At 33.4% G+C, this 14,678-nt stretch overlaps 1 protein-coding gene across 1 annotated transcript in view; it reads left to right on the forward strand.

Moving 5' to 3' along the window:
- The first annotated feature begins 2,256 nt into the window (after positions 1–2,256).
- Cln7 (CLN7/MFS domain-containing 8) overlaps positions 2,257–14,678 on the forward strand; it is a 68,790-nt gene continuing 56,368 nt past the window's right edge. Inside the window, exon 1 of the mRNA XM_072537055.1 lies at positions 2,257–2,549. The gene's annotated coding sequence lies outside the window, so the exon portion shown is untranslated. The remainder of the gene's footprint in view (positions 2,550–14,678) is intronic.

The raw sequence follows: 14,678 nt of genomic DNA on the forward strand, positions 1-14,678 counted from the left end.
GGGTTTGAGTCTTTGGATTGAGATTGAGTAGGATATTGATGTTTGTGGAAGCTCCTATTGATGTGATTTTCGCGTTAACCGTTTTGGATGAGAGCTTGTTTTAAACAAAAGAGCTCAGCGGGTATCATCGCAAAGCTTGATGAAGAATGATGCATTTTCGGCGAGAGGTTTTAGAGTTTTGGCTAAGTACTTGGCCAATGGTTGTGTAGGGCAGTTATAGGCACTGCCAATGGGACATAGAAGAATATCTGCTTTTTGAATTTTGCGTAGGCCATATATATTCGAGGTGTTCTGGAAGACTTTTCACGAGGAATTAGAGATTGTTTTATATCAACAGGAAGAGAGGTTTTATTTATAATGCATTTTGTTATTTTCTTTAAATCGGTTGTTGGATTATTAGGAACTGGTCTGTAGTCTGGATTATTAATGAGATTTGAGAGTTTATGTATGTAAAAAGAAGTCTTTAGTCTTGTCTAGTTATTTTAACATCTATTTATTGTTCCTTTGCTGGAATAAACATGCTGGAATAATAGACTTGAAAATGTTGTTCCATGTAGGTAGCCCATGTGAGACATATTTTTCTTTGTATTTTAGTTATCGGATTATCTCGGCCTAAGCGAATCTGATGACCTAGATATTTGTAAGCTGTTACTTTGTCGATGTTATGGCTTTTAATCTGAATTTTATCGCTGACTACAAGGTTGATCATAAATTTTGTCTTTGAGGTGTTAATTTTAAGAAAAATTGTTTTTAATGCTCATAGAGCGTTTCCAGCATATTTGTAAGATTATTAACTCTATCAGATATAACGATTTGATCGGCAAATCTTAGGTGGTTCAGATCCTCTCCATTTATATTATTTCTCATATTATCCTCTCGTCGGACACAATCTGCACCAATTTCGTAGATACTCTTAATTAAGGCAATATATCGGTAGCTGATGCCCCAGTCAGCCAATGCTCGAAGCATTCTATGAGATCTATACATCTATAGTATCAAACGCCTTTTTATAGTCAACGAATATAAGAAAGATAGGTTTGTTGTGTTCTGTGCACTTTTCTATGAGCGTTTTAATAACTTGTAGATGATCATTTGTTCCGTAACTTGAGGGGAACCCAGCCTGTTCGCAAGGTTGGCAACTATCTAGTTTGTTCACAAGGAGTTTTGTTATTATCTTCATGAATAGTTTGTATGCATGGGAGAGCAAACTAATAGGTTTGTAGTTCTTTAGGTCTGAAATATCACTTTTTGTGCATTATGGTTATTATTGCATTATGCCAGTGAGAGAGGGTTACGCAAACAAACATTAAACATCTTTTTCAACACATTTATTAACATTTCTCCTCCTTCTTTGATATGTTCTATGACTATATCCAATCTTCTTCAAGAGATTGATTGTTTTTCATATCCGAGAGAGGGTAGGGATTTCCTCTGGTAGGGATGTCTTCTGAGCCTACATTTTAAACTTTTGGTATTTGAATTTGATTAGGATCTGAAATATCTTCCTTATTTGTTTTAGTTTCTTCCTTTTTATTTACAAGTTTGCAAATATTTTTCGATCCTTCAGTCATTTTTCGACGCAGAATCTGTAAATATTTATTTTTATCAATGGCTTGAGCTATGTGTTCGGTATTGTAATTTCTAACACCTTTTCAATTCAATTGTGTATTTGTCTTTCAATTCTCTTCTTTTGTTTATAAGATTTTAAGTGGCTTGGGTGAGTTTATCCTCCTTATTTTTTCCTTTTTTCTTATATTTTTAATCACAGTATTTATTCGCACCTTTTTAGGCATTTAGTCACCTCTATGTCTAATGCATTTGCATTTAGATGTTCTAGCTCTTTAGATCGGTTGAGTAAACCAATGATATGGCGCTGATTCTTATAACTTGTGCTGATGCTCCCCTTGATGAGTTTGAAAGTTTTTGTATGATATTGTTTCGTGTTCTATCTTTGGATAATAGTTTCTGCATATGCAATTTAAGGGACAGTATTCGATCAAGGATGACCCCCAGGTAAGATAACACTTTCGAAAAAACAGCGGACAAAATGATGCAACGAATACAGATTAATTATTCTGATAAAAGACACATTGAATATTTTTTTTTCGTAGAGTTCATAAACAAATGTGTATGATTGGTTGCATACCATTGGAACTCTACTAAACAGCTGGTGACTTAACTTCTTTGTTATTGAAATTTATGGATCAGCGTGTTCGCGCTCCTTTACCGATTTATGAAACGACTGCTATATCTGTCTCCGTTGTTGAACGCGAAACATTAAAATTCTACCGATTAATAAGCTAACTGGCACATTTGTGATACTGTTTCAAAACAATCATCATATGTTTTGTGTCACAGTCACGACTGTGTATCTACTGTTTGGTTTCACTTTCCGAATTTGTTTTAAATGTAAAGTGCCTTTGGGGATACGTACTTATGCGTAATGCTATGTGTTGTGTAAATTTTAAAACTAGGACGTTCGATTAAATAATTGTATTTGACAAATCATTGTGTTTAAGTAAGAATTTGTACTTAACAAAAGAATTCAGGTATGTAAATAACATTTTCTTTTGCATTTTGAATAATACAATGCACTAAGATTATATAAAACATTGAACTTTAGCGAAAAGACAAACATTTTCTAAAAATAGATTAAGAATGTATCAAAATAAGTCAATTGAATCAAAAACATCTCGGTTTGGTCACATGAAAGACGTTAGGTATATCTACAGGGTGTCCAAAAATATCTAAACAAAAGAAAAGTTTTGGAGGTTTTTGATTGCGGCTTTTCTCACATTTTTCGCGTATTCTGCGATATTCAGATGGTATATGAATCGCAAATAAACCGGTAAGGAATATGTTATTGAAAAACCTATTGGGAAAAAAGTTCAGGAGGTCTGATAATAGAAAAAGTTAAAAGAAAACTGCAACAAGATATTTTAATGTAATAATTTATAATTGTTGATTGTAAATAAATCTTTGGTACACTTTTGAATGAACTGGTAGAAACAATAACAATAAATAATTGGAGAAAAAAGAGAAGACATAGAGAACGATAACTGCGAAAGATTGATAGACCTATGTGCGGAATAGGAACTTTAAATAATAAATGTAATGTATATTCCATAACCATTATTTTTGTGTTTTTTTTTAATCAGTGAATCGTTACTAACATAACTTACGATTTTTTATATCTCCAACCAGATGGCAGAACATACCTACAGAACATCAATCATCAGCCGCTTCGGCGACATCTGTAGTATCTGAAACGCCACAAACATCTTCACCATTGGAAAAGCAAAAAATCCACGGGCAAAACATTTCTATCCGCTAACGTTCGAAATGCCAATATGCTTTAAAAAGTCTTAAGTAAAAAGAAAATTCTTCTCTTTAAGCTATCAAGAAATATATCGCAGGTAATTATAAAGTAGATGCGTAAAAAAGTTGCACCGTTCATTAGAAAATAAAAAAATATTTAAAAGCTGCTGTTGCTATTATATCGTTGGTACGAACTAAGTAAAAAGCAGCTTTAGCAGATAAATCTGCAAAGCCTAGTATACGAACACAGCCAAAGAATGTACCTTATGAACGATTGAGCAGTGGAGGTTAGCACGTGACGCCAGTTGGTATATTTGCTAAAAACGCTTCAAGGCTAGTGCCTAGTGCCCTTCTGGTTCCATAGAAGCTTTTTTGGTATGCCGTTATATCCCGTGTTCTGTTCTTTTTTATCTGATATATCATTCATCTTCCTCTTATTATTAATCTTGACATTTTAACGGTTTCTTGACGCTATCTTTTGATATTATATACCTTTTTGTGATAATTAATATCAAAGAACTGTGCTAACGCCTTTTTGATATATTTCGTTTTTTCGTTATATTACACATACGTTAAATTTCCATTCAATGAGATAACTTAAGTTTTCCTTACTTTATTTTTTATTTAATCAAATATAAAGAGTATGCTTTATAAAAATTTGCAAAGTTGCACCCACTGGCGAAAAGGCAAAACATGTAAAGGAAGTGACAAAGCCAAAAAAGTTATATCAAGGACAGAAAAAATCGACGAAAAAAATTAGCACCAAAAACACTAAAAAAAGCGATGAAGTCAAATAGGGAATAAGCTACAAAACAGTCAAAGGCACCTAAGCCAAAAACTGCGCCAAAATAGCTGCAAGTTCACTTAAAACTAGAAAAGGTGCTGCTCGTAAGAAGAAGTAATTTGCCTAATATCGTTGATTATCATAAAATGTAACGAACAGGGTATAAATGAGTTAATACTAATGACTAAAACGAAACACCAAACAAATCAATAAGTATTAGTCTACTGCACAAACGATGGGGTGGCATACTTCCAAAGAGGTATATCAATCCACCAATTAACGAACAAACTTCCTAATAGAGAAGAAGAAGAAGAAAATCTTCGATATATTAGTAAAAACAAGAAATATCACGAAGATATTTTGTAAATACATTAATTTGGCAAAAACACGAAGAATGGAAAATACGAAACATCAGATCATAAAAAGGAAGATTTGATAATATATGATAACTACAGCACCATTCTGCCAAACTGTTAAAAAAAGTCCAAAATGGACGAAGCATGGAACGATATTAAAAATGCCTTAGTGACAGTATGAGAAGAAAATTTATTGGCAGAGCGACAAGCAAAACGAACTGGATATCAGACAAATTTTAAACTTATGGACGAAAGAAGATTAAATAAGCAAGATGAAATATATCAAAAGATTAAAAGCGACAAAAATTGTGCCAAGTAAGCTTATAAGTAAATAACTCTAATTAAAGATAGCTATGGTTTACTAGTTTCAAGCGTTGAACAACTAATATTCTGGTTAGAAAAGCCCTTTTCCATGATGATCGACCATCGATGACTTCCGACCTTTCTGTACACACAACCACAATCGCTACATGCGATCAAGCAAACGCAGAAGGCAAGGCAGCTGATGAGCTACTAGTAGAGTTCCTTAAACTCATTGATGAAGATAATATTAAAATTTTAGTTGACTTTTTCACAAAATTTATTTAAAGGAACTATTCCAAAAGATTGGTTATTACATAACAGCTCAAAAAACCTAACACCAAAAAACGTTCCGACCATCGTAAAGTAATTGTCATCATGAGCCACACTCTTTAAATTATTTACAACAGAATATTTGGGAAAGTAAACTCTAAAATCAGTGAAAATCAAGTGGGGTGAGCACCATAGAGACGTTGTTTGGTATTAATGTATTGACGCAAATGTGTTTGGATATGTATTACCACCGATATGTACGCTTTCAAAAAGCATTCGATAAACTCCAACACCACAATCTCATAGAGATACTCACAGGCATGAACATTAACAGTCAAGATATAAAAATCATGGCGAATCTTTATTTGACGCAGACAGCAAAAGTTTAACTAAACGAGCTCTCCGAGGAAGTAAAAATTCGCGAGTCTATTTTTCGCAATTTTTTGAACGATCGTAGTGAGGGTGTAACTATTAATGAAGAGGTTTTTATCAATATGTGACATGCGGAGTAGACAGTTGTTATAACAGATAACTTTGAGGATTTAAAAACATATCTAGAGAGATTAAACTGTTCATGTAATACTTATGGACTGAAAATGATTTTTTTTTTAAATAAAGTTTATGGTCATTTCAAAGAAAATTAACGTCCTTAAGTGATGTCATGTCATAAGCAATGAACAGATAGAGAGAGTGAAAAAGTATAAATATTGTGGTACCTAGTTAGCCAAAACGCTAGCAGCATTTATAAAGATCAAACGATTTCTTTGTTGTAGCAACCTCAATCTTAGGCTCTGGATAAGAATATTGAGATGCTACGTGTTCCAACTCTCCTTTATGAATCAGAGGCTTGGATAATCAGGAAAACTGAAATAGATAAGCTTGTTAAAAATATCATGGACTGACAGTAACTCACGTAAAACTGTTCCAGAAAATGAAAAAAGCGAAGAAATAATCAGCACCCTGAAAGCTTAAATACTGGACAAATCATTAGAGGATCAGAACATCTTGGTTTAAGAACTTGCGAGATTGGCTTGGACTTAAAACAATTGAACTGTTTAGAACAGCGGCCTCCGATGAGGAGACGGGACCTAAAAAAGAAGAACAGCACCATTACAGTAACGCCAAAGTTTAACAGATTATACGTAGAAGTTACGAAATAAAGATCAGTAAGTGATAAACTCCATTCGCTTAGCTCGGACATATTTTGACAGATTCATTGACGGAAACCTACAACACAATTCCTACTTCTCAGTATTAATAGTTAAAGTATCCTACTATTGCATACTACTTTGTTTAAAAAAAGAAGAATTATTCTAAATAGTGGAAGTGTATACTAAACACATCAAATTTTGGGTAGTATATATTTAAAAAATATATTTTAGTTGTTATAATTTAACATAAATATTTATTATATGGTGCAGATAAATAAATATTTATTGTCGGTAATTTGCAAAGTTCTATTTTATTTACTATTTAGTTTGTTTACTATTAATATTGGCTATGAGTACGTGTGCTTGGTTGTATAGTAATTTCAAGCCACTTTTAATCTGTCAAAAAGTAACTAACTTCGCAAAAAAATAATTACTAATTTCACTATACTCTGTTTTTTAACCAGGAGGAGTAAACTAAAAAGACAGATTCACACCCAAGAAAGTTACTAGAAAAGTTACCAAATACATCTTCTTTTTTTGTTGATTATCTCGGCCTTGCGGTAATCCAGTAATCAGTATCGGACACCTTCACACGTTGATTCTTTGTTTTTGTCATTTCTTTGTCATAACTTTGATTGAATAATAATTTTTCGAATTAACTTCCAATATATATTATTTAGTATTTCTAATTACAATAAAAAAATGTTGGACTGTTATGAAGAAGTTGAAGAATTTTTAGAGTTTATTTATCACATTGTAGAAGAAAATCGTCCGGAACGTATACGAAAGCGATATATTCGTGATAAAATGATATCTAAAATCCAATGGAATTTTACAATATTACTGTTCCAGTCTGCTTATATTCTAATACAAGCTAAAGTAATGTGCTAATAAAATTAGCACATTACTTTAGTAAGTCTTGATTTTAACAATAACTATTCTGCAAAACTAACCTGTTGCCTGTTTTATTTTTGCTACCGTGGCTGTTATTTTCATTCCAGAATTATCAATTTTGATTTGTTTATACATGGTTATAATACATTGTTTCTCATTTGAAGATAAATGACCCAAATCTACACGGCGTTTTTTAAGTGGAGAGGAATAATTACCACTAGTACTTGGCATCGAATCCATATTATTATCTTAATAACACTAATATATCGCTAAATAGTTCTTTTTATATAAATACAAACGAAATATCTAAAAATGTAAGGAATAACGCAGAGAACACAAAAAATCGTAGATATAAATTTTGAATTTTAAAATTTCACAAATGGCATTAGTGTCAAAATGTTATAATTTAGTGGAGTAAACTTGCCTGCGGTTGGACCAATTACAAACAAGCATTACGGCGCGGAAAATTTGAATTACTCCTCCTGGTTAAAAAACAGACCATAGACAGTTCGGACTGGGAATAGCGAACCGAGTATAGACCTCCAATCTCATACCAGACTTTTCTGTTTGTTGCGGAAACGCTATTCATCAATAATAAAATATTACAATATGTATGTTCGTGTATACGACCCTTGATCTTTTCTAAAAATATATCCCATATACAACGAATCACTGAAAAACACTCCGATTGTTCGTTCAGTTCTGAAAAAAATATTTTCATATTGTTTTGCAATTATGTTGGAATAAATACTCATTTATGCGTTAAATAGTTTATCGACTTGATGATTTTTTGTCATTACAGTATGCCAATTAGCACCAGTTTCTTTTCAAGATGTCTTATATTTTGTCAACTTTTAATTATTATATTTTTGCACAATGTATTATATCAAAATTGGTGTAAAATTTGGAAAATAACGAATAATGATTTTTGTAATAAAAAACTTGTCAAAGGCTTGCTTGCCACAATAAAGGTCATGTAGTTGTAGTGTCATTTGTTGTAGGTTTTTGGAGTGTTATCATAATTTAAATGACCATTTATTGGTATTTTTCCCCTCCAATGTGTTATTAGACGGTAATAAAGTTATTCGTTTTGTACTTTGTAAACTTACAAGTAGTCTATTGTCGCCATTTCATTTTTTATATTAACATTACCGTTAATATATTTTGATAATATTCATAAATTTTTTTGAGACACTTTTTAAGAGAAATGCCCCGAAAAACTTACGAGTTGTGTCATTTTACTAACATGACAATGCTCGATGTTCTGTGGCTACATAATTTAAGATTTTTTTGGGTGTCATTCTCTCTGCCTTTATCTATATATCTGATGTCGGCTTTTCTATAAGGGACTCCATTTGAAATTTATGGAAACACAAATGATAATTCTCAATGTAACGTTATAAGCCAGTGACGAAGAATCCAGTAAAGAAGACACAGGATAGAATTTTTTTTCTTGTACTTACCCAATCTGTTTAGGTATAAAATCTTATCATTACGAAGCAGTTAAGCTTTTTAGAAAGAATTAAAATTTCCAATCGACAATAAATTTATCTTTTCCCCTTTCCTTTCTTCTTTTTCACGTGCCATATCAGAGTTATTCGACGTTGGCGATCACCATTGCGAAGGCTTCTCGATCTTCTGCCACTGGAATAATAGTCTTGCATTTGATATCTTGAGTCCATTCACGAATGTTTTTAACCAAGAAACCTGTTTTCTTCCTACACCTCTATATTTTTCCTATTCTATTTTACCTTTAAGGATCAGTTGTAATATTTTATATCGATTTCCCCTCACTATTTTTCCTTTATATAAGCAATTTTGCTCGGTCGTTGGCGGATATTTGAAGATTATAACTCTATCTCTTGCGCGGTCGACCGATACTTCTACTACTTCGTGATTTGTCCCTTGCTATTTTAACGACTCTTGTGTCCGCCATTCTACTGATGTAATTTTTTCATTCTCTTTTTTATTTGGTGTCCACTCGTTTATACCCTGAATATTACATTTTGTTCTAATATCGTCTCTCCTTATTCGGCCTCTCAGCGTTTTTTGGGTAATTCTTCTGAGTATTCTCATTTCTGAAGTTTATAGAATTGTCTGTGTTTTGGCTGTTTCGGGTCCAGTTTTTGATACGTACATTTCAAGGAGGGATTGCGTGTATGCCAAATTCTGAAACATCCAACTTCCCTAAATAAAAGAACCGACATCGATAACTTTGGGTCAGATAGGTATATCACTCTTTTATGAAACAGAACAAATAAGAACCACCATATAGGAGAAAAAAGAACCATCATATCTCTTATCCTTTTTTTAAACTAATAGCACAAATTAAAATAAAAATTTTTAAAATCCTTTTTTTAAAAACTTTTTTTTACGAATGCCCTCGACAATCGTACCTCACTGCACTCCAAAAAACACATGTACGAAAGCATGTTAGGGTCGTTTCATCTATGAAAGAGCTTAAACAACACATTCCAATGAAGCCATCATCGGTCAAAATAAAATCAACTAAAAATTAAATTAACGAACATTGCTCTCATTCAGTTTTTCGTTTGGTTTTTATTTCTCGTTTAGATTGTTGTATTTTTAATGTTAAGTTATCATATAGTTTTCATAATATCACAAAAACCTACAAATTGTTCTTTTTTTTAATTATATTCTTACATCATTACTTTTTGTAGAGAACTGAGGATGCTTTTAAATATTAAAAAAAAGCGAAACATATTTGAATAAACTAAGTAATAAAGTAGTTGACGTCTTTCATTTGCCAATCTTCTTCTTCCTCTTTATAAGCAATTCTGCTTCTTCATTGGCGGATTAATACCTTTATGGAAGGTTGTCACTCGATCTTTTGCGCGGTGGTCCGATACTTCTTCTGCCGATTGGTAAGTTATCTCTTTCTATTTTGACGACAGAGGTCTCCCCCATTATGTATATATAACAAGCGAGTCTTCTACAGCTGGCGCCGCTTCTCGCATCCTAATTTCCAGCGTTTTCTATCGAAGCAATCTTCAGTTGTTAGATCTCTGGCGGTCATTGCATCGTCGACATCGTCTCTAAAGGATCGTCTTGGTCTACCTCGTTTTCTTTTAGTCGGCGGAGTCCATTCTTCTATTTTTTTTGGCCATTTATTTTCAGGCATCCTCTGAAGGTGTCCATACCAGTTAAGTCTTTTGGCTTCGATTGTGTCTATTATGTCTAGATCGATTTCCATTTCTCTCCGAATATCTTCGTTTCTCACCCTATCAAGTCTAGTGAGCTGGCAACATCGTCTCCAGTAGTTCATTTCCATGGCCTTAATTTTTGATTTGTTTCTTGGGTTTATTTCCCAGAGTTCGGCGCCGTACAGCCCAATACTTTCTATTATTGTTTTATAAATTCTTCTTTTATTTTCTTTTGTTATTTTTTTTATTCCATAATAGTCCGTGTAGCTGTCTGATGTCTGATCTTGCTTGGCCAATCCTGGAGTGTATTTCTTCGATACTTCCTGCTTTTGATGTTATTTGGACTCCCAAGTATTTAAAATTGTCTTTTGGTTTTATAGTTCATGTTTCGATTTGTAGGCTTTCTGGTTTTTCTCCTACAACTAAGTACTCAGTTTTTTGTATATTAATTGTGAGGCCCCATTTGGTATACTCATCTTCCAGTTTTCTAAGCATGTAGCCTACATCACTCTCGTCTTCAGCTAGAATGGCTTGGTCGTCAGCGAAGTGTATCGTGTACAATCTATCATCTCCGATTGGGATGCCCATATTGCAGCACTTTCTTCTCCACACTGAGAGTGCCTCGTTTAGATATATTTTGAAGAGTGTAGGCGCTATGCAGCAGCCTTGCTTTAGGCCCTTACTCATAGGAATTTCTCTAGTTAATCTATTTCCAGTTTTAATGTTTGCCGTCATATTTTTGTAGAGCTGTTGTACTGCTTGTATATTTTTTTTGCTTATTCCTTGTTTTTCCATTGCTACCCAAAGCATTGAAAGTGGTACACATATCGTATGCCTTTGTCAGATCTATAAAGACTATATGAGTTAAAAGGTTGTGGGCTAATCTTTTCTCGATAACTTGCCTTAGAGATAATAATAATAATGCCCCCATTATGTTTTTTATATTTTGTGTCCATTCATTTATACACTGCACGTTACATTTTCTTCTCATGTCTTCACTTCCCTTTCGATCTCTCAGCGTACCTCCTGTAATTCTTCTCAGTACTCTCATCTCTGCCTTTTCCAGTAGCCTTTGTGTTGTGGCTGTGTCAGATCTTGTTTCTAAAGCATATGTCATCATTGGTCTTACACTGGCTTCTCTTTGGCCATATAGTGTTACTAAGACAACCTGCCAGTCTATTTGCTTTTTGTACTTGATCTCTCACTTCTTTCTCCGGGTATTCATAGCGGGAGAGTGTAATTCCAAGGTCTGATTTTTTTACTAAAATTATAAAATACAGGGTGTTTTATTTAAAATTATTAACTTACCATAGTCTGAAGTTTAAAGAAATGACGTATTATTTGTAGTCACACTGAATTTAGAAATTCCATTTCGATGTAAATTCCTGAAATAACGTTACCTATTATTTGCGTGGAAAAGTTTTCAAGACATGTTTGTAAATGGATAAACTTAACTATTAACTGAAAAGTTTGTCTCTATCTGTCAAAAATCACTTCTTATCTTTGTCAACGTTAGTGTTCTTATATCCAAAATTTAATAATTTGCTTAAAGAGACATAGTCTTGTATAAAGATCGTTAAATTCTTCTGCCTTAAAAAAACTGCAAAACTGCTAATGTCTCAAATCTCCGCCTCAGTCCTAATCCCTTTTGGGATGTGGTGACACCATCAGGCCTTTACAGTTTTTGCACGATTTCTCTCCATCCTTCTCTGTCCTGGGCTAGTTGTTCGGCTTCATGTAACCCTTCGTTAATCAGTATTTTTGTTTGATCTACCCAACGGCTTGGAGATCTTCCCCTACGTCTCTTTCCTTCAACTCTACCCTTGACTATCAGTTTTTCCATCGTACCTGTTCTTCTAGCAATGTGTCCAAAATACTCAAATATCTCTGTTGTATTTTTTAAGCAATCTATCCTTTACTTAAGTTGTTCTAATATCGATACATTAGTGTGAAGATCAATCCAGGATATTCTCAACATGCGGCGGTATACCCATATTTCAAAAGCGTCCAGTTTATTTTTATCCGCTTTCTTTAAGTTCCACGTTTCGGATGCGTATGTCGCTATGGAAAAAATGAGCGCCCTTACCAGCCTTAGTTTTGTATGTATTGTTATGCTAGAATTTTTCCAAATTGCTACCAGTTTCATCATAGCTGTTCTAGCAATAGTCAACCTTCTACGTATCTCTCTGTCACATCCTCCGTCATTTGTTATTAGGGACCCCAGGTATATGAAACTATTTACTAAGTACTTCAAAGCCCCCAATTTCTTTAATGTGTTGAAGATTATTCTGAGCTCTGTCTACTATCATGATCTTTGTCTTACTCCTATTTAGCTGTAGTCCATATGTTTTGCTTTTTTCCTCCAGACGTCTCATTATGTCTTCCATTTCTTCTTGATTTGCCGCGATTATTAAAGTGTCATCTGCATATCTCAAGTTATTGATTTTTTGACCTCCTACTGATATTCCGCCCTTCCATCCGTCTAGTACCTTTCGCATAATGTGTTCGCTGTAGATATTAAACAGAGTTGGCGAGGTTATGCATCCCTGCCTGACACCTGCCTCTGTTCTGAAATTATCGGAATGGGTGTTGTTTATTTTTACTGTGCACTTATTATTTTCATATAGACTTCTGATTAGTTGAATTAAGTGGTGGGGTGTTCCCATTTCCGCTAGTATGAACCATAGCTGCTGCCATTTTGCTTTATCGAAGGCCTTTGTGTAATCCACAAAGCACATAAGTATAGGAGTATTGAATTCACGAGTTTTTTCGATTAGCTGTCTGACATTAAGGATGTTCTCTTGTGCCTTTTCCTGGGACAAATCCCGCTCGTTCTTCTGATACTGTGGCAATGTAGCGGAGTTCCTTTTTTGAATATAGGGATGAAAGTGGATGTTGTCCAGTCGTTGGGTCACTGTCCGGTTTCCCAAATCTTTTTGCAGATCATATGCATAACATTTACTCCGACATCTCCAGTCTCTTTTAAAACTTCTGCGGTGATCTGGTCTGCGCCAGGAGATTTTCTATTTTTTAACTTTTTGATTGCCTTTTCTATGTTTGGTTCTCTCTGTGCAGTGAACTCATCGTGATTTGCATTCTGGGGATCAACGGCATATATACTTTGACAATATTTTCTCATACCTCCGCAATCCCTTTCTCGTCATTTATAGTAATGTTGGTTTTGATCCATGTCTCAAATACACGCAACAAAATCTTTTGTTTTCTTTGCTCTATGTTTGGCTATTTTATATAAGAAGTAAATGAAGTATTTGATATATTAAGCGAATAAATTAAAACTCATAGATTCAATTTAATATCTGAATTTTAATTAGGCGTTTATTTTTGCCGAATACGCACAAAAATTCTAAACGAGTTTCCATCAAACACCTGTAGTATATCTAGAAGTATTTGTAGTATTTTCATTTTATATAAAACCAAAGATAACGCACTATCTTTAAAGATCCATTCTTAGACTTTAGATTACCGATAACCAGTAAAATATTATTATAGTAATTTATTAAATGATACGATTGCATGTTACTCGTCAAGGTTACTTAGTTCATTGAATTGTGACCAATATAAAGCAGTAGCTTGAAAAAACAACATATTCCTGGATTGTGTATTTAAAAACATAAACATACCAAATATGTAAATCGGTTATTTCCGTTCGAAAAGACAATGTGGGCCTTTGTATGTAGGTATCGGCGAGGTAGGGAAGTCAGGTGTAATATTACGTGTACGATAATTCATATATTTTGTATATTGTTTATTAACTAACTCTTTAATTTTCATTGCTCTATGCTACCGAAACTAGATATCTAAACTGTTGTTAGTACAGTTTATTTATTAACAAATACAAATAAAAGGAGCTACAAATACGAATAAAAGGAGATACAACATAGCTAGAAGTACAGATATACGACGTAGATGCAAGGTGGAGAACTAGGTAAAAAATAGAAGAGGAGAATGGAACGATCATATAAGCCGAATGACAACAAATAGAGTAGTAAAGACGCCAAGAGACGGTTCCCCAATAGGAAGACGATCAGTAGGAAGACCACGAAAACGATGGAACGACAACTTACTGGAGGCACATTGAAAAACAGACAGAGTCATGTCTATATAAAAAGAGGAAGAAGAAGAAGAAGAAATAAAAGGAGAAAGAGAGCATATGAAAGCTCAAAACTGAACAAAAAATATATAATACACTGGGGTGCAAAATTAACCGGACACTTATGATTTTTCCTAAAAACTGGAGTTTAAAAGAGTTTAAGATGTTCCCAATTAAGTATTTAATAATAGACAAAATTTAAAAGTCAAATTTATTACAACTCAAGAATGTTACTCAGAAAAAACAATAAACAATTCAAAAAATTTAAAAATCCGCAAAGAAAAAAATATTATTTTTTATTTTAATATAAACAATTTTTATGGAAAA

This window comes from Diabrotica undecimpunctata, chromosome 7 (assembly GCF_040954645.1).
Source record: "Diabrotica undecimpunctata isolate CICGRU chromosome 7, icDiaUnde3, whole genome shotgun sequence".
Taxonomy (NCBI): domain Eukaryota; kingdom Metazoa; phylum Arthropoda; class Insecta; order Coleoptera; family Chrysomelidae; genus Diabrotica; species Diabrotica undecimpunctata.